Source organism: Haliotis rufescens, unplaced genomic scaffold (genome assembly GCF_023055435.1).
Source record: "Haliotis rufescens isolate VD_foot unplaced genomic scaffold, xgHalRufe1.0.p SCAF_14, whole genome shotgun sequence".
Classification (NCBI taxonomy): Eukaryota; Metazoa; Mollusca; class Gastropoda; order Lepetellida; family Haliotidae; genus Haliotis; species Haliotis rufescens.
This window is the reverse complement of record NW_025963824.1, coordinates 31,970,236-31,984,023: the sequence shown is the minus strand read 5'-3', so window position 1 is coordinate 31,984,023 and position 13,788 is coordinate 31,970,236. Positions and strand designations below refer to the sequence as shown.

General features: G+C 44.3%; 1 protein-coding gene across 1 annotated transcript in view; it reads right to left on the bottom strand.

Moving 5' to 3' along the window:
- Positions 1–12,046, bottom strand: part of LOC124143342 (NADPH oxidase 5-like) — a 56,567-nt gene extending 44,521 nt beyond the window's left edge. The window contains exon 1 of the mRNA XM_048395279.1: positions 11,911–12,046. The gene's annotated coding sequence lies outside the window, so the exon portion shown is untranslated. The remainder of the gene's footprint in view (positions 1–11,910) is intronic.
- Positions 12,047–13,788: the final 1,742 nt, after the last annotated feature.

Sequence of the window (13,788 nt, the reverse complement as noted above, 5' to 3'; positions counted from 1 at the left end):
CTAGTTAGTATCTTGAAAACAAAACAAAACAAAACAAAACAGACGACCCTAGCAGGCTTCGGTAAATTTGTCATACGACCCTAAAAGGCTTCCGTACATTTGTCATTGTACGTGTTTGAATAGATATATATGATATGGCTGAGGTGAGGTGGGTGAGGCGGAGGTGTAGGTGGGTGAAGTGGGTGAGATGAGGTGGGTGAGGTGGAGGTGGGAGAGGTGGAGGTGAAAGTGGGTGAGATGGAAGTGCAGGTGGATGAGGTGGAGGTGGTGAGGTGGATGTGGTGGTGGTGAGATGGAGGTGAAAGTGGGTGAGATGGAAGTGCAGGTGGGTGAGGTGGAGGTGGTGAGGTGGATATGGAGGTGGTGAGGTGGAGGTGAAAGTGGTTGAGATGGAGATGCAGATGGGTGAGGTGGATGTGGTGAGGTGGAGGTGAAAATGGGTGAGATGGGGGTGGGCGAGGTGGAGATGGGTAAGGTGGATGTGGGTGAGGTGGGTGAGTTGGAGATGGAGGTGGGTGAGGTGGAAATGGAGATTGGTGAGTTGGAGATGGAGGTGGGTGAGGTATAGGTGTAGGTGTGTGAGATGAGGTGTGTGAGGTGGAGGTGAAAGTAGGTGAGACTGAGATGGGTGAGGTGGAGGTGGTGAGGTGGAGGTGAAAGTGGGTGAGATGGAAGTGCAGGTGTGTGAGGTGGATGTGGTGAGGTGGAGGTGAAAGTGAGTGAGATGGAAGTACAGGTGGGTGAGGTGGAGGTGGGGGTGAAAGTGGGTGGGGTGGAGGTGCAGATGGGTGAGGTGGATGTGGATATGGTGAGGTGGAGGTAAAAGTGGGTGAGATAGAGGTGGGTGAGGTTGAGATGGGTGAGGTGGATGTGGGTGAGGAGGAGATGGAGGTGGGTGAGTTGGAGATGGAGGTGGGTGAAGTGGAAATGGAGATTGGTGAGTTGGAGATGGAGGTTGGTGAGGTATAGGTGTAGGTGTGTGAGATGAGGTGTGTGAGGTGGAGGTGAAAGTAGGTGAGACTGAGATGGGTGAGGTGGAGGTGGTGAGGTGGAGGTGAAAGTGGGTGAGATGGAAGTGCAGGTGTGTGAGGTGGATGTGGTGAGGTGGAGGTGAAAGTGAGTGAGATGGAAGTACAGGTGGGTGAGGTGGAGGTGGGGGTGAAAGTGGGTGGGGTGGAGGTGCAGATGGGTGAGGTGGATGTGGATATGGTGAGGTGGAGGTAAAAGTGGGTGAGATAGAGGTGGGTGAGGTTGAGATGGGTGAGGTGGATGTGGGTGAGGAGGAGATGGAGGTGGGTGAGTTGGAGATGGAGGTGGGTGAGGTGGAAATGGAGATTGGTGAGTTGGAGGTGGAGGCCGGTAAGGTGGAGGTGGGTGTGGTTGGTGAGGTGGATGTGGATGTGGAGATGGGTGAGGTGAAGTGAAAGTCGGTGAGATGGAGGTGGGTGAGGTGGCAATGGAGGTGGGTGAGGTGGAGATGAAGATGGGCGAGTTGGAGATAGAGGTGGACGATCTGGAGGTGGGTGTGGAGGGTGAGGTAGATGTTGTGGTGGGTGAGGTGGAGGTGGGTGAGGTAGAGGGCGGCTAGGGCAGGCGTTTTAAGGGTTACAATTCTTCGTGGCTGTTGTGCATCTCCTTGTGGTTCAGTTTCTTGTGGTGGCGGTGAGTGTACGTAATTCATCGTGGTGGTTGTAGTTCCTTGTGGGGATGGTATTGCAATGTCTTGGTGGTTGTGGTGGTGATGGTGACGATGGTGGCGATAATGCCATTCCTTATGGTGGTGATGGTGGTGGACCAATTCCTTATGGTAGTGATGGTGGTGGACCAATTCCTTATGGTAGTGATGGTGGTGGACCAATTCCTTATGGTGAGGATGTTGGTGGACCAATTCCTTATGGTAGTGATGGTGGTGGACCAATTCCTTATGGTGAAGTACGCATGCACTGCACGTTCTGTGGTAGGGGAAATGACAGAGCGTTAGAGGGGCCGTCTCATGATAATTTCAGTCGCAATCTGACTCGCTCATGCCATAGATCTCGTCGTCGGAACTGCTGGTGCCTGAACCGACTGCCACTATTATAGGTTGGACTGTTGCTGGCCGTAGTCCATCTCGTGACCAATAACGTGGCTCTATCTCGTCAACGACTGTGGCCACACAACGCCTCCATGTTTCTACTGTTACCCGACCAAGGGATTCCTTTACGAGTTGTTCAGCGTCTCGTAATTTGAACGTTGTGTTCGATCGTCCAACGTCACCCTTGACGATGCCCAATACCAACTCGATTGGATTCAGGTCGCAGTGATAAGGTGGCAGTCGTAAGACAGCGTGACCCTGACCCTTGATGTAACTGTCAACTTTATACACGGGGTCAGGTTTCATAGTTTTAATGATTTCATAGAGCTGTGGTCTCGTCGCTCGAGAAGGAAAGGTAATGTTCCTCCGTTGCATCCAAGTAACCATTTATCTTTCACCCACTCCAGAAATACATTGCCGTTCATTTCTGTGTGGTAGTCCCTGTTGTCTTTGGCCTTGGCTCTAAAGTCGAGGTCACAGTCTGGGAGAAAACCCTGACTAGCAGAACCAGCATGGAGAACTATGAGTCTTTCACCCTTTCCCATTGGTAACTTTCTACCAGACTCCTTACAGTCACCACTGGGTACCCACTGACTGCTGGCTGTGTGTGACGCATTTACCCATGTCTCATCTAAGAAAACGGGCTCATATCCTTTTTCACGTTTCTGCTTGATGGTACGTAGGTAATGATTTCGGAGACGAACAATTTCAGACCGTTCACACAACACAGCCCTAATTTCTCCAGTTATCTCTTTGTATTTGTAACCAAATGTATACAACAGCTGCCATAGTTTGTACTTTGTAACACGTAAATCATGGTCAGTTTCAAGGTGTTTCTTCAAAATTCTTAGGGACAGGTACTTATTTTTTGAGTGCAGTTTAACAATTGCACGTCTGACTTGATCCCTCTGAAAACTGTCTAATTTATCAACCTTGCGTGGTTTTGACATGTTCCCTACCTCCTTGGCCTGACTATTTGTATCTCGTCGACTAACAACATTTTTAAGTTTCTGAGGGGACATACCGAGAGCCTTTGAAGCTCGTTTCAAGAATTTATTAATTGCATAAAAAGGCTTTGCTCTTTCTGCTTCACTTCTAAAGAAATCATACACATTCAACATCAACTGTTTAACATCTGCTGAGTAGCGCATCTTGTCACTGAATGAACACGGTCACTGTGTAACACCTGCAGACCGTGCTTGCGCTGTGCCTTCCACGGTTTGTCCCCCTACGTGTCATGTACACATTTCTATACAAAATTACATAAGAAATTAGTTTCTTAAAGAACTTCATCCGTCATGGGTCTTAAAATAAACAAAATTCAGATTTTGTTGGGTACAGGGTATTCATGGTCAAGTACCGTATTGATGTTTCATACACTTTTCTGGATTTCGAGTTATTTTGCAATTCATCGTTCTCATTTGGAGTCAAACGGACTGTAGCTCACGCACTGTCAATTTGCGGCGTTAAACAACAAACAAACAAGACTATCTCGTGCACATACACGGGATGTGACGTGAACATCTGGAGTCAAACGGACTGTATCTATAACCAATATTGTAGATATTCCCTATATTATCAGTAATATACATATTAGTGGGTGTTAACATTCAAGGGAAAATCAAATTATTAATAATACACCGCATATGTACGAAGGTCGCCAAACACCCTGTCTGTCGAAAGTAGAAATCTACTGAGGTCAGCTAGCGAGAAGGGTAGTAGATGTAGACTTGCAAGACGAGTTCATTGTAAAGGGGAGTTTCATTATTAGCAGCGTTGTACATGGTTTAGGTCGCATACTGTTTAATACCCTACAACCCCTTTTCTATATTTCACAGGCAAAGTAGCGTTATTCACAACGAGGGAGTGTATTGTATAGGGAAATGAATTCTTCTTATTGACATTAATAAAATCAGTGAACAGTCAGTAAGCAGCCGGTATCCCCAGCGGACGTGTCTAACCAGAGCTCTCAATAATAACCATTCTTATCAATCATAAAGGGGAACACAGTGGACGTGTTTAAAAATCGTCTGTCAATACACAAGTACAGATTTTCCCTCGACCTAAGCCATCCTTAGGTAATAACTGAATATTAATATAGAAGAAAAGAAATAAAATGTTCCATTCCTTAACTGATTGTATCATTGTATAAATATATTATCTAATAACTTGACACATCAAGAAAATAATGTCAAGAGTAAGCTATTTCATTACTTGTAGGATGGAAGATAAACAGAAATTTCTTGAGGAAGTGAAATCCCTATCGGACATGGGCTATGAATCACAACTGCACGAGTGATCCAGATGTAAATCTAAAAAGAATTGAGTTACTAGATAACCACGTCGGTATCAACAAAAGGTCTTATGCTTGCCATCTGTGTAACAAAGTGTTTACACAAAACCAACATCTTCTCCGACATGTACGAACAGTACATGAGTTAGTGAGTTTGGTTTTACGCCGCTTTTAGCAATATTCCAGCAATATCACGGCGGGGAACACCAGAAATGGGCTTCACACATTGTACCCATGTCGGGAATCGAACCCGGGTCTTCGGCGTGACGAGCGAACGCTTCAACCACTAGGCTACCCGACCGCCCCGAAAAGTACATGACAAACAGAGGTATGAGTGTAATCAATGTGGCAAGTCTTATTCACGCGTGGATAAATACAACAACCACAGTTGTCAACCGAGCTTGAAGAGACCAAACCAGTCTGCGAGTTCTGAAACTACAAGTAAACGGCCTTGTTTACAGACACTCTCAACAAATGCCAATTATCATTCAGCCCGTTATGATACCAGTAACTTTGCGGTCACGTGCGATGTTTTCTACCTGGTAAATTGTTTTGTCAACAATACAGTGAGAAGGGTAGACTAACACCTAGTCTCTGAAATGAACATATCGTACAGAAAAAACAGTTGTTCAGTTATCTTAATAAAATTATAATAAATGGGAGCCCAGTGACTCTCTTCATTTTCAGACACTGCAATCTAGACTTGCCAAATATTATAGACTTGCATGGGCTGTATTTGATATATATTTGTATCAGGGTCTGTAAGAAAGACTATAAGAAGGGCCGCGAGTGTGAGGTTCTACTCCCTGAGCGCAGAGAAGTGCGACTCATGTGTTCGCAGGCAAGAGAGATATGAAGCAAGACGCAGTCAAATAGGGGAAGGTCAGAGGTCAGCCCTCAAAGGATCGCTCAGTACAGCAACACGGACTCCGAGCGAGGCAGATAGTATCGATATTCTACAAGTTCTTGCAAATGAACAGTCAAACATAGTAACTATTTTGCAAGAAAGGTATGCAATGGTTTTTAACATTGAAAGTAAAATATATCAAATATTATGAAAATCATGAAAGCAATTTATCGGACCCCATTCTTCGAACAACTAATTTCTGGACCCACAATGTCAGTGAAATAGAATCCCTTTTAGGTGAAGCTTTTCAAAAATTGTATAAAGACTCCCAAGAGTTTCAGGCTGAAGGGAGTGGGTGAATCTTAGATCGCTTTGTTCTTATAGGTGAGGTGAGGTGAAATGGGGTTTAACGTCGCGTCCAAGATTATTGCACTTATATAGCGACGTGCATGTACATGTGTGTGTTTGTGTGGCTGCTTGTACTAGTCCGGACTGATGCCGATTTATAGTGCTAGCTCACTGAGATACCATGCCGCAGTTTAACATGAATACCCCACTCAGACACAGTATACTGACTCCGAGCCGACCAGTCCTTGTTTTAGCCCCTTAATGCCGAGCGCCAGACAGGGTAACAACAAGTACCATCTTTTAACGTCTTTTGGTATGACGCGGTCGGGGATCGAACCCCGGACCTTCCGCTCTCCGGGCGGACGCTCTACCACTAGACCACGGAGGCGGTCTGTTCTTATAGAGGTAAACACAGCTGAATATGTCCCCTTGTCAGGGAGCAGCTACTTTCCCCTCCCTAAATATCTCAAAGATAAAAAAGCTATTTTGAATATCAAAAACCAGGATCAGAAATGCTTTATTTGGTCCATTCTTGCTGCTCTACATCGAATGGACAATGCCAACAGAGTGGGCCATTGTGAGCCTTGCGAAAATGAGCTTAATGTCAATGACATTCATATGCCAGTACCCTTATCACAGATATCCAAATTTGAGTAGCAAAATCAAATATCTATTGACGTATTTGGTTATGAAAAAGAAGAGGGGGTGTTCCCATTGCATATCAGTACATTCCATTTCCAATCAGATTTAGTATTGCTTAGTGAGGGAGACAAAAGGCATTTCAGTTTGATAAGGAATTTTAGTCGTCTCATGGGGGATAGGACAAAATACGGGCATACAACATTTTACTGCAGACGTTGTCTTCACAGATTTTCTCGAAAAGACTTTCTAGAAAACCCTATTGTTTTGATCATAGCATTCAAAAAGTAAAAATGCCAGAAAGTGATTATGACCTTTGGGTCAAATTCAAGTATATCGCTAGACAACTGCAAGTCCCATTCGTTATCTATGCTGATTTTGAATCGGTTACGAGAAAGGTCATGGGTTGTTAGGGAATTCCAAGTCAATCCCATGCTTCGATATACAGTAAACCACGGTTATAACGAACTCGAAGGGACCACTAATTTTAGTTCGTAATAACCGTAGTTCGTTATAAGCATATATACATTTGGTCGGGACTGAAAAATAAGTTCGTTATATGCGTGTTCGTTATAACCGTAGTTTACTGTATCAGAAACATGAACCATCAGGCTTCTAATACAAGATCGTGAGCTCAGATCCTTGCTACAATAAACCTGCTGTGATGTACAGAGGCACACACTGTATCCCGCAGTTCATTCAATGTCTTGTGAAGGAAGAAATGAATATTGATAAAATATTAGAAAATGTAGTTCCCATGAAAAACAATTTCAAATGGATACTGTTTGCCATAAGAGCACCTTGGTCTTGACGGCATTCGTGATCATGATCACATCACTGGTCATCACATCACTGGTCAATATCGAGGAGCACAAGATCCATTGTGCAATTTACAACTTCAGTTCAGAAAGGTCAAAGGTCAAAACTTCAGCAAGTTTCAACGTTTCTTTATTCCTGTCATTTTCCATAATTTGAAAGGTCATGATTCCCACCATATCATTAAGCATTTAGACAACACATATCATGGAAAGATTGATTGTATAGCAAACAGTTTGGAAAAATACATATCTTTCTCACTAGGGAGTCTGAGATTTATTGATTCTCTCCAGTTTCTGAGTGCTCCCTTGGACAAACTAGTTAAAAACATTAACAATGATTGCAAGGGCGAGTCTGGAATTCTGAACATGAATATCCCGAATCTAAATTCAAGCATTTAAAACAGGAAACATCTAATGATGGAGTGAGTGAGTGAGTATGGTTTTACGCCGCTTTTAGCAATATTCCAGCAATATCACGGCGGGGGACACCAGAAATGGGCTTCACACATTGTACCCATGTCGGGAATCGAACCCGGGTCTTCGACGTGACGAGCGAACGCTTTAACCAATAGGCTACCCGACCGCCCCTCTGATGATGGGCAATTTGAACTACTGCCGAGGAAAGGGGTATACCCGTATGATTTCATGGATGATGAATCAAAATTTAATTTGACTGAACTTCCAAAGGAGGAAGATTTTTTCAGTTTATTGACAGACAGTCACATTTCTGACGCTGGCTATGACCATGCTAACCAAGTGTGGTCCACTTTTCATTTGAAAACTATTGGGGAGTATCACGACTTGTATATGAAAACGGATGTTTTGCTTTTGGCTGATGTATTTGAGAATTTTAGGGCCACTTCCATGGATGACCTAGACCCTGCTCATTATTATATTGTGGGTTCGAATCCCGGTTCGCCCCAATTATGTTTCTAGGTTTGTCAGCACCATACCCGTGCCCGTGGGTTTCACCGAAGTGGTAAACGTCTGAGACCTGCATCACTTCGGGCTTTTCTCCAAAATAAACTGACACGCCTGGAATACTGTTAAAAGCGGCGTTAAACCCAACTCACTCACTCACTCATATATGTCTGTTGTACAGGTGTGTTGAATGCATATGACAAATAAATGTATTGTATTCATTGTATGTGTACATAATGTTATGAATAGATATTGTTGAATAAATATTTTAAATATATATATAAGGAAATATTTAACCCTATCATTGTCTGAAGCAATATTAGATACGTCTGCTAAATCTATATCCCATCTGTCGTTCAATCCAGAGGCCACAACGCGATTCCGCTTGAATTTGAATCTTAATGGTCGCTGTAATGTTTAAGCATCTTGAGAAGCTAACCACTTCCTGATATGATGTAAACTGATATCAAATGTACCCTCTTTCTTCACGATATGATAAAGCTTATGTGGCCCAGAGAATGAAGCTGTGTGTTTAGGATTATAATAGATATCAGAGAGGTATGTTTTCCAAGCGTTCACAGGCATGGTTAAAAGTGAAATGAATCAAGCACAATAAACACACGACTTGATGTTTGTGTTGACTAAGCTGATACCCATTAGTCGACCTCAAAAGCCCAGTTACAGCGAACCGTGAAGATCCGGGGTAGAATAGGTCTTCAGCAACCCATGCTTGCCGTAAAAGGTGACTATGCTTGTCGTAAAAGGCGACTAACGGGATCGGGTGGTCAGGCTCGCTGACTTGGTTGATGCATGTCTTCGATCCCAATTGCGCGGATCGATGCTCATGATAATAAACACTGGATTGTCTAGTCAAGACTCGATTATTTACAGACCCCCGTCACATAGCTGGGATATTGTTTCGTGCGGCGTTAATCAACAAACCAAAACCAAAAAAGGTTACACAGTACATGCTTCGCTTTGTTATGGTACTCGCGTCAGACACGTTGACCTAGTTTTAGCGCGAGGATTCCCCTGTAGTGCACATTTTGCAATCTCAGACAGTTGTTTACTGTGACGTCACGCTCCTTAACCAATCAAATGGCGGTCCCCCCGTCGCCTGATGCAGAATCGGTAAAGTATACTCATCATGTAAATTATCGAGTCAGGACCAGACATGAGCATCGATCCGCGCAATTGAGATCGATGACATGCATCAACCAAGTCAGCGAACCCGTTAGTCGCCTCTTACGACAAGCATGGGCTGCTGAAGACCTATTCTTCACCGGATCTTCCCGGGTCGCACGAGATTCTACTGGTAAGACAGCTCAGAGTAGGAGTGAGAGAAGAAAGGTGCGGGAAATGAAATAGAGAGAAGTAGATATATGTCGGAGAATATTAAATGTATTAATACATCCGGCGACACATTGCCCCCTTTGAGAAACGTTGTTTTCAACTCTAAAATGCGCCGAAGCACCCAAACAGACACACGCTTTGTGCACGTGCAACAGCGGCAGAACGTATTCTTCGTGCACCACGCACGACCGACTCACACAGTATGAATACAGACGACAAAGAGTTCTGGTTTATTTTTCACATATTTTCCACAAGAGGATATTTTGTCAATGTGTAAAAGAAGGGATGTGTTCTCAGCAGGGGAAAATCCTAGTAACTATCAAATTCCTTAAAAATAATTGGCCTCCATCATCGTTAAGGAATGGAGAGTTACTCAGACCAGAGATTATATGGTCTCTGCTCAGACATTCTCCTCTACAGCAGGCTGGAAATTCACACCGATTCCATTATTATCATCTACGGCGTAAATATTCTGCCAGTCTCACACGGACAATTTTACAAGCTTCTGGCTGTTCAGCCACATGCTGAGTATCCTGGCTAAGCTGTTATGCAGGCGTCGTATTCCAGGCCTATGATAAGGAGTGAGTGAGTGAGTTGGGTTTAACGCCGCTTTTAACATTATTCAAGTTATATCACGGCGTGTCAGCTTAATGTGGGAGGAAAGCCCGAAGTGATGCAGGTCTCAGACGTTTACCACTTCGGTGAAACCCACGAGCACGGGTATGGTGCTGACAAACCTAGAAACATAATTGGGGCGAACCGGGATTCGAACGCACAATCATAGGTTTCTGGCGTGCCCAAGGGACGCAACTCTGCACAGCGAACCGCGGCGCCTTAGACGACTGGGCCACCCGTGCCCCCATTATGATAAGGAATGTGCGGCTGTATAATGAAACAGGGTTTTAGCTATAGGTACGATGACAGAGGACCGACTGGATGTGGGAGACATACATTTCTTGTTGGAGTCTGTAGGCAGAAAATTACCACGGACAGAGAAATCCACAGTTTAATATGTATTTGGTAACCACTACCTTGAAAAATGTATGTGTCGACAGGTTTCAGTGATCTATTCATATGTTTTTTTCACTACTAGTTTTGCTGTTTGGTATCTGGTATGTCTCATGTCGAGTGAGTGACTGAGTGTTTATGTTTTTACGACGCTTTTGGCAATATTCCAGCAATATCACGGCGACACTAGAAAATAGGCATCACAGATTGCTTTGTTTGTTTTCTTTGTTTGACGCCACACTCGGCAATATTCCAGCTATATGACGGCGGTCCGTAAAAAATCGAGTCAGGACCAGACAATCCAGTGATTAATATCATGAGCATTTGGGATCGATGACATGCATCAACCAAGTCAGAAGCCTGACCACCCGATCCTGTTGGTCGCCTTTAACGACAAGCATAGTCGCCTTTTACGGGAAGCATAGGTTGCTGAAGACCTATTTTACCCCGGATCTTCAAGGGTCTACCACACATTGTACCCATGTGGAGAATTGAACCTGGGCCTTTGGCGTTACGAGCGGACGCTTTAACCACTAGGCCACCCCACCGCCCCCTCATGTCTAATCAAACACGTCCGTTACCTTATATCTATACGTACCAGTGTCGTTTCTTGACACTATTGAGACTACTAAGGACACACGGCATGGATAACATGTACATGTTTTGTTTGTTGTTTGACGCCGCACTCCAGATATTCCAGATTCCGCAATATTCCAGCTTTATGACGGCGGTCTGTAAAAAATCGAATCTGGACCAGACAATCCAGTTATTGACATCATGAGCATCGATCCACGCAATTGGGATCGATGACATGCATCAACCAAGTCAGAGCCTGACCCCCGATCCCGTTAGTCGCCTCTTACGACAAGCATCGTCGCCTTTTACGGGAAACATGGTTTGCTGAAGACATATTCTTCCCCGGTTCAAACCGACCACAACACAACACAACATACATCACGCTACATGCACGAGATGATACTATACACTTCAAAATACAAAACGTCAACGCCAGAGAATAATCAGTCTGAAAGAGATTCCATTGTACGTAAAAGGCAAAATGTCGATAAAAATAATATGAATATATCACTGAAAATCAGTGACGACACTAGGTGTTAGCGAAACGGATAAATTATGTCCTGCACCACCTGTAGTACGCTCCAGTCACGCAATTTGTATAAGAAAGTAAGTGCCCGACGCCGCACAGCAGAACTATTGCATGCAAAGGCAACTTGTAAACAAACCAGCCAATCCTGTGATGGACCAGACAATCCAGCGACACGATAGCGCATTTTCTGACGCCAAAGGATTTGTTTGTTTGTTTGATTGTTGTTTAACGCCGCACTCAGCAATATTCCAGCTATATAACGGCGGTCTGTAAATAATCGAGTCTGAACCAGACAATCCAGTGATTTACATCAATTACGCAATTGGGATCGATGACATGCATCAAACCAAGTCTGCGAGCCTGACCACCCGATCCCGTCGCCTTTTACGACAAGCATAGTCGCCTTTTACGGCAAGCATGGGTTGCTGAAGACCTATTCTATCCCGGAATCTTCATGGGTCGACGCCAAACAAAGTCAGGAAGGAGATTGAAAGATTTACCTACCACGGCGGTCACTATCCGAGCCTGGTAAGCAAAAGTCCATAAGAACAGTAACGAGAAATATCTCTCTCTCGTGAACCCATGCGCTTTACTTGATGCCGCTAATAATTTACCAAGAGGGGCGCAATGCCACACTGTAGCGCTGATATATAAAGACTCGGGGACCAGACTGTCGACGAATGGTGTGTAGTGGAAAGGGTTGTATTTCATGGTGTTAGGGGGGGCGATCGGGTAGCCTAGTGGTTAAAGCGTTCGCTCGTCACGCCGAAGACCCGGGTCCGATTCCCGACATGGGTACAATGTGTGAAGCCCATTTCTGGTGTTCCCCGCCGTGATATGGCTGGAATAATGCTTAAAGCAGCGTAAAACCATATTCATTCACTCACCCATGGTATTAGTTTGGGGAGGGGATAGAATACCCAACTACAGTAAACTACGTATATAACGAACACGCATATAACGAACTGACAGATAATACGAACTTATTTTTCGGTCCCGACAATTTGCTGTATATTTGCTGTATATATGCATATAACGAACCGCGGTTATAACGAACTAAAATGTGTGGTCCCTTTGAGTTCGTTATAACCGTAGTTTACTGTATATCGAACACTAGTCGGCTCTAAACTTGATTATGGTTCCATCATCTATGGTGGGGCTTGTAAGAGCAATTTAAAACTAGAAGCAAATGAAGCAAGTGTTAGATTGTAACATGAAAGTACAAGGCATTTTCTCTGATCTGATTGGTTAAAAAATGAAGCATAACACCACTTCAATGTTTGGCCTCCTCGCCGTTCGCCGTGTATGTATACACTCAGTAATGGAACTACATTTTAACAAATATCATCAACATGGATACCGAGATCGAAATTCTCTCAGAATTCCAATCTCTCTCTCTCCCCCCCCCCCCCCCCCCCCCCCCCCCCGTCTCTCTCTCTCTCTCTCTCACAGACACACACAGAGTTTTCGCTTGCCGTCTGTTATAGTGTTACATGCAGATGGAAATCTCTCAAAATATACCGAATGCAGTTACCACCTGGGTTGTCAAAATATGTCGACGTAAGACACAGAAAAACAAGAAATATACATAAACAACGCAAATCTAAAATCCCTACGCATATTTGATCAACACTGGAGAGAGTTACTTCCCTTGCCCCATTGCATTGCCAAGTCAACAATGTAAAACGTAGTCAATGTGTAATCGCCAAATTTTGCAGTAATGTAAGAAAAGTAAAAAAAACCCTCTACGATATTAACATTAGACGATAATAACTTAACATACTTTAAAAAATGCAAGTTTGACCCAGTTACCGTCAACAAGGTCTAGGGGGCACGGGTGACCCAGTCGTCTAAGGCGCCGCGATTCGCTGTGCAGAGTTGCGTCCCTTGGGCACGCCAGAAGCCTATGATTGTGGGTTCGAATCCCGGTTCTCCCCAATTATGTTTCTAGGTTTGTCAGCACCATACCCGTGCTCGTGGGTTTCACCGAAGTGGTAAACGTCTTAGACCTGCATCACTTCGAGCTTTCCTCCCACATTAAGCTGACACGCCGCGATATGACTGGAATACTGTTAAAAGCGGCGTTAAACCCAACTCACTCACTCACTCACTCGACAAGGTCTTCAGGTCACTTCCAGAATACCTATAATACCCGTGAAGATCCGGGTTAGAATAGGTCTTCAGCAACCCATGCTTGCCGTAAAAGGCGACTATGCTTGTCGTAAGAGGCGACCAACGGGATCGGGTGGTCAGGTTCGCTAACTTGGTTGATGCATGTCATCGATCCCAATTGCGTGGATCGATGTTCATGATAATAATCACTGGATTGTCTGGTCCAGACTCTGATTATTTATAGACCGCCGTCAATTAATTGGCTGGAAT